The sequence below is a fragment of the Priapulus caudatus genome, unplaced genomic scaffold (genome assembly GCF_000485595.1).
Source record: "Priapulus caudatus unplaced genomic scaffold, Priapulus_caudatus-5.0.1 Scaffold338, whole genome shotgun sequence".
Classification (NCBI taxonomy): Eukaryota; Metazoa; Priapulida; class Priapulimorpha; order Priapulimorphida; family Priapulidae; genus Priapulus; species Priapulus caudatus.
The window spans coordinates 213,351-219,630 of NW_014577399.1; the positions used below are offsets into that span (position 1 = coordinate 213,351).

At 45.9% G+C, this 6,280-nt stretch overlaps 1 long non-coding RNA gene across 1 annotated transcript in view; it reads right to left on the reverse strand.

The window, feature by feature from the left end:
- The window catches only part of LOC106809231, a 61,653-nt gene extending 55,775 nt beyond the window's left edge, over positions 1-5,878 (reverse strand). The window contains exon 1 of the long non-coding RNA XR_001393860.1: positions 5,392-5,878. This is a non-coding gene — a long non-coding RNA (uncharacterized LOC106809231). The remainder of the gene's footprint in view (positions 1-5,391) is intronic.
- Positions 5,879-6,280: the final 402 nt, after the last annotated feature.

Here is a 6,280-nt window from a genome sequence, read left to right on the forward strand (position 1 = left end):
AGAGAGAGAGAGAGAGAGAGAGAGAGAGAGAGAGAGAGAGAGAGAGAGAGAGAGAGAGAGAGAGAGAGAGAGAGAGAGCGTAGAGAGAGAAAGAGCGAGAGCTAGCATTGTAAACATTCTGTAAGCGTTCTCTACGTATAAGCTGTCGCGATTTATTTTGCTGGAAAATATTTTTCCCAATCCCAACAATACATGAATTGCGCAAAATAAACGCGCAGAGGAATTCAAACACGCATGAAATGCGATACTTTACGCAGGGAGCTATTGTTATGGCTTTTGATCCTGTATTTAAATCCTTTACCGATATATATATATATTTAAACCGAACGTTTCTCACTGGGTGTATACAATTGCAATGATCCGTGGGAGCGGCCACGGTCACATTTACATCGCCATGAATCGAGCCCATAATTATATATTATGCATATCGATATAATCACGTATAAATATGTAAAATATAGCTTTTAGACGTGCACTATTACAGTGAAAATAATATGTGCTGGATGGCCTGAATACGGCAAGCGTATGCAACTGATCGTAACACGTATTATGAGTGATGAGGTGTTGATAGCATTTATTAACTAGATCGAGTGCACTCACGGAGTGCATACCTCCGCCAGCGACATACGCCATACGCCATACGACTCACGAACACACGAATAACCCACGATATACGCCAGCGTACTGACATGTACACGCTCCCATGTAACATGTATGTCTTACGAGCTGGCTCGCCGCTCGCTGCTGGCTGCTGCTGACTGCTGCTGGAGCTGGCTGTGGCTGGCTGGCTGGCTGGCTTGACTCGACGGCTAATATCGATCGCGCGAACACACGAACACGTTAACACACGTACACACGAGAGCGAAAACATAACCTCCTCCAACTCCGTTGGGCGGAGGTAATAAGGGTGAGCATACAAGGACGCCCTGTCAACATGGCGAATATAATCCGTTATAGATCACCTATACGCTATTTTCAATATAGGAAATTATCATACGTATAGTGTTTAACCCACGATTACAATAGTAGTATATAAAAGAACAACTAGTGGTCAAGTATGCTAATCTACACCAATCCTATACATGTTCGCAACTATGTTGTCATGTTTCATTCGCATTTATAATATATAATGGTCAGGATATACAGTGGCCAACTAAAACAGACCATTCTTTGTTAGATTCCAGGCATTTCCTGTGTGCGATTGAGAGGGTAAATTACAGATGAGTGCCCCTACAGCATTACAATTAGAGTCTCACCGTATTTGCATGATTGCCACTTTCTGTTTAGCATAATGGCCAGGTAGCAGCTTACAGATTGGTGATAATTTTAGGTATACCGGCTGGGAACCGGGGGCCGGTTGTGAGAAACAAAATTAGTCTCCTAACACTACCCTTTCTTCTCATCTACCGTTGACAGAGTTTTGTTTCGTAAAGTTGTAATGAGATTCGATAAGGTTTTTTTTATTCTCGTAACTTTACGATTTTTCTGTCAGCGGTCTATATGAAAAGTTAATTCTAAAGTTAGGAGGAATTTTGTTACTGACACCGGGCCCCCGTCACTGGACACAACTAAGTACTACTCTACGGACAACAATATAATCATGAACGAAGGTTTTCTAACAGCATACACTCTTGATACAATGGGTACACTTAGAGTTCTAACTGCACATATAACTCATATTTAAAGAATCGTGAATGCATTGATGAATACGATTTGAGTCAGAACTTTAGACGAGGTGAGTTTAGTCACGACTTTAGGCAGGAGAACTTTATTAGCTGTTAAGCAGCTATTATTAATTCGAGCTTTAATTATTTTATATTATATACATAAAAAACCCGTTAAATTCGGAATATGTACGTAGACGTGTACGCGTAATTAATCACGAGAAAGACCTTGGCACGCACGTACACACGCACACACACACGCACACGCACGCACACGCACGCACGCAGGCACACACGCACACACACACACGCGCCGCGCGCGCGCAGCCACACCTCACACACACGCAACGCACAGCCACGCACGCACCACCCACCCACTAGACCCCCACGCACAGACACCACACACGCACACACACGCACAACACACACAACATATACACGCACTACACAGCACACACCAACACACACACACACCACCGGCTAACAGCACGCAGCAGACAACACAGCAGCAAAGGCGACATAGATTCAAATTAAATGTGATCGATGACGCCCCGTTATATTTCAATAGCTTTAGTGTTTCCCACTCGCCTTATTTTCCTCGTTTTTTAAATACTGAAATCGCGATTCACTCGCCGAGCAAAGAAAGCTCTATACTCTATAGCATCTCGCAAAACACGAATACAAGAACTCAGGCGTCTGCTCTGTCTCGCTGCAGCTGCAACGGATAGTAACATGCCCAGAGGCACGTCGCTAATGCATGGTGTGGCCCCAATACACACATTCCCACATGGAAAGTGTTATATCTTTCCTCGGCTCTGACACTGTTTACTCTAACCCAAGCGTCGTCGTCGTCGTATTTTGTGTGTGTTGTGGGTGTGTTGTGTGTGTGTGTGTGTGTGTGTGTGTTGCGTGCGTGTTGTTGTGTTGTGTGTGTGTGGTGATTGTGTTGTGTGTGTGTGGTGCGGTGTGCGTGTGCGTGTGCGTTTTCGTCTCTCTCTCTCTCTCTCTTCTCTCTACCTCTGCTCCTCTCTCGTCTCTCTTCTTCTGCTCTCTCCTCTCTCTCCTCATGCTTCATTCTCTCCTCTTCTCTCGCTCTCTTCTCCTCTCTCTCTCTCTCTCTCTCTCTCTCTCTCTCCTCTTTCTCTCTTTCTCCTGTCGCTATCGCTCTTCTTCTCCCCCCCCCTTTCGCCCGCCCCGCCCCCTTCTCTACTGTCTGTCTCTCTCCTCTCTCTTCTGTCTATCGCTCTCTCCTCTCTGTCCTGCTCTCTCTCTCTCTCTTAGTCTGTCTATCGTTCCTCTCTCTCATGCAGCAAGCGCTGCATCGCGTTATTTTTAATGATGGATGCACGTGCTATTCTCAGTTCTCAGTTCTCGGGTAAATACATTTCAGACACACACACGCGCTCATCTACACACATCCAGATAGAAACCACGTGCGTAGCGTACCTTATTACATAAGATCAGGAAGATCTTACACAACTAACGCACGCGTGTAGCTTTATTTTAGGGTGCTATTACCAGGAGTACACGAATAGAGCAGTATAACTATTATCTACACACACAGACACGCACGCACGCACACATACACACAGAGACACACACAGACACACACACGCATGCACAGACACACGCACGCATGCACACGCACGCATGCACACACACGCACACGCCCGCGCGAGCGCACGCACGCACATACAGATAAATATATACGTGTATATATTACATACTGTAGTATATTATAGTTATATATAGAGTAGTATCTCCATTCACGTACTTGCTATCCTATCTGGATGCGTATAGGGCCTACTCGCTGTTGGCCTCTTATGCAGTTTCACACTTTCGCGTGCACTTGACGGTGCGTGGCCACTCCACTCACTCCACTCACTCCACTCACTCCTTCCTTGCACACACGACCGGCCAAGCAACGGTTCACTTTCGCCCCAATATGCATGCGTGCCCAGAGAAACCGGGTCCACGCAGCTAATTAGTAAATACCCTGTATATTGTTAGGCAGTAATGAATAGAGCGAGTAAGCAATGGATGCGGCTGCATTGTTCTACGAGCGGGATAAAGATAAAGGATCACCTGTGTCTACGCCCAGAATAGTAACTCTTCGTTTGAGGAAGATAATTAAAGCATTACCCTGATCCGCCCGACGCTCTGCATAATTAAGGGTATAGTCTCCCGCTACAGAGTAACTTGTACAATACTAATCAAAGCGCGTGTGTTTAGACAGTGAACAGCTAATGTAGCAATGCCCCGTTAATATATATAAACAAATATATAATATATACAAACAAATTGGGTAGCACATTAATTATTGCAGCGGGATACACGACTGACCACGCGTGCATACAGGAGTGATGAATGTGAATACATAATAGATGAATTCGATGCATAATGCATGCATATATTATGCTAATGATGTCAACGTTTTTACGATCACTTAGCAAGCGCTGGTGAGTTAAATGTCTAAACACCGGTAAACGGTGAGTGTATGATCATATAGAAATACACACACATGTAGCTTGGCACGGTAGTACGGTGGTCCCCCACTTTATCGAGTCTCGGAACATCGCTTAAACGACATATACTGTTGAAAAACAATCCTCACGCGCGTAGTTACGTGTTCACCGCTTAATCGGGACATTTTCGTGATTCCCGACCCGTCCCGATAAAGCGGGGACCACTGTAATATCATACGTCTCCGTAAATAAACAGAGTGAAAGCTCGTGGATAGCTTGGAAGAGGTGATGTCTTAAATGGTAAGCGAAAATGGTAACGCGTATATTCGATTCTCGCGCTCACTGGGGCGACAGTATGCACGCACGTTACGCATTTTACAATAGAAAATTCGTCACGTAGTCAATTTAAGAAGTAAGAACGCATTTTTGGAACGAGAAGGCTTTCACACAGACACTGTAGCCTGTACGATGCGCAGTTACCATGCACGCAGCGCGGTATCATATATGCAAACGAAACTACCCAGTTCATTGCCGGTCCAGATGTGATCCAAACCAAGGTCGTAACACCCTACAACAAATATATCCCAAACTCCCCACTGGCCAACACAAATGGACGTCTGTCTATCTACTAAAATCTCTACAAGGAAACATCAACACATCTCGACACGCGCCCCGCATTCGTTATGTAAATATTTCTTGGGTCCCCATTGCAATTTTGGAAGGTCTGGAACTGACAAATATTCGCCCAGGATGCGACCAACAGAGCATGAAAGATGTATTGGGGCTTTCCAAACACTCTGCATTCTAACGCGGTGTGCTGCAGCAAAGTCAAGTCAACTTATCACGGCTACGACCCGACAACGCCTTTCTCTCCATTTTTTGTAAAAAATAATTCCTTAAATCCCGACCTACCCCAACGGTAACAAGAGAAACGCAAACAACAATTTACAGCTACTATTCGTGAAGGTAGAGACAGGTTTTATAAATACGGCGAGTGTTTTTACGTGGCCACATAAGCTTTACCGCCTCCAACCTCGACTGCCCAAAAAAAGACAAGCCTTTTCGGAAGGTGCCAACAAACACTATTAATTACCTCCTAACGGTAGAAAACAGCGGATTCTTTCGTCCGCTTCCATACAAACACACCCTGCAAAAAACCAGTAACTTTTTTTCACGAAACGCAAGCTTAACCGCTTTCGCGAAATATAAATAATGTAAGCCCGAAAGATAAAATCTTACTTTGCGCTAGACAACTCACGTACTTTCACATCTTGTGCACTGCAGGTCCGTCCAGGCAACACAATCCAATCCAACGGCGGGTATCAACTGCTATTCGGGACGATTAGTGACGACTTTAGCAAAGTCATGCAACACTCTCTCTCTCTCTATCTTCACACTTCCCAAACTTGACTCCGGAATAACAGCTGCAGACGAAAATGTGCATCGCACTGCATCGACGATCGAGCAGACAAGCCTAGCTATTGTAGTACAGTTCTAGAACTGGGTGAGATTGTTCGAGCTAGCATCGATCACGGGGCGGGCCAGTGTGTGACATACACACTCATACACTCGCACACATACACACTCATACACTCGCACACATACACACACGCGCGCGCTCACAACACCTCAGTGCCGAACGTTCTGCGCTGTGGGGGCACTAGCGTCAAACTGTGAACATTAGTGCTCCTGTTTATACTGCTACTGCTGCTGGTGGTGGTTGTGGTGCTGCTGCTGGTGGTGGTTGTGGTGTTGCTGCTGGTGGTTGTCGTGCTGCTGCTGGTGGTGGTGGAGGTGGTGCTGATGATGCTGCTACTACTACTATTGCTGATGATGTTGCTGCCGCTGCCGCTGCCGCTGCTCCTACTGCTGCCGCCGCTGCTGCTGTTGCTGCTGATGCTGCTACTACTGCTCTTTCTGCTTCTGGTACCGCTGATAATGATGACGCTGCCACTGCACCGCGCGTAAGCGGTTTCCCTGACCACATGCGTCTGCTGCCAAAACAGAACTGAACCACATACACAATGCTATCTATAGTTGTGGTCATGATCAGTAGGCCTACTGGTGGTCAGAATACACTCTACTCAGTCAAGCAGTAGCACAGCCTTTGTGTGGCCAGCTAGCAGCTGCAGCAGCAGTAGCAGTATCAGT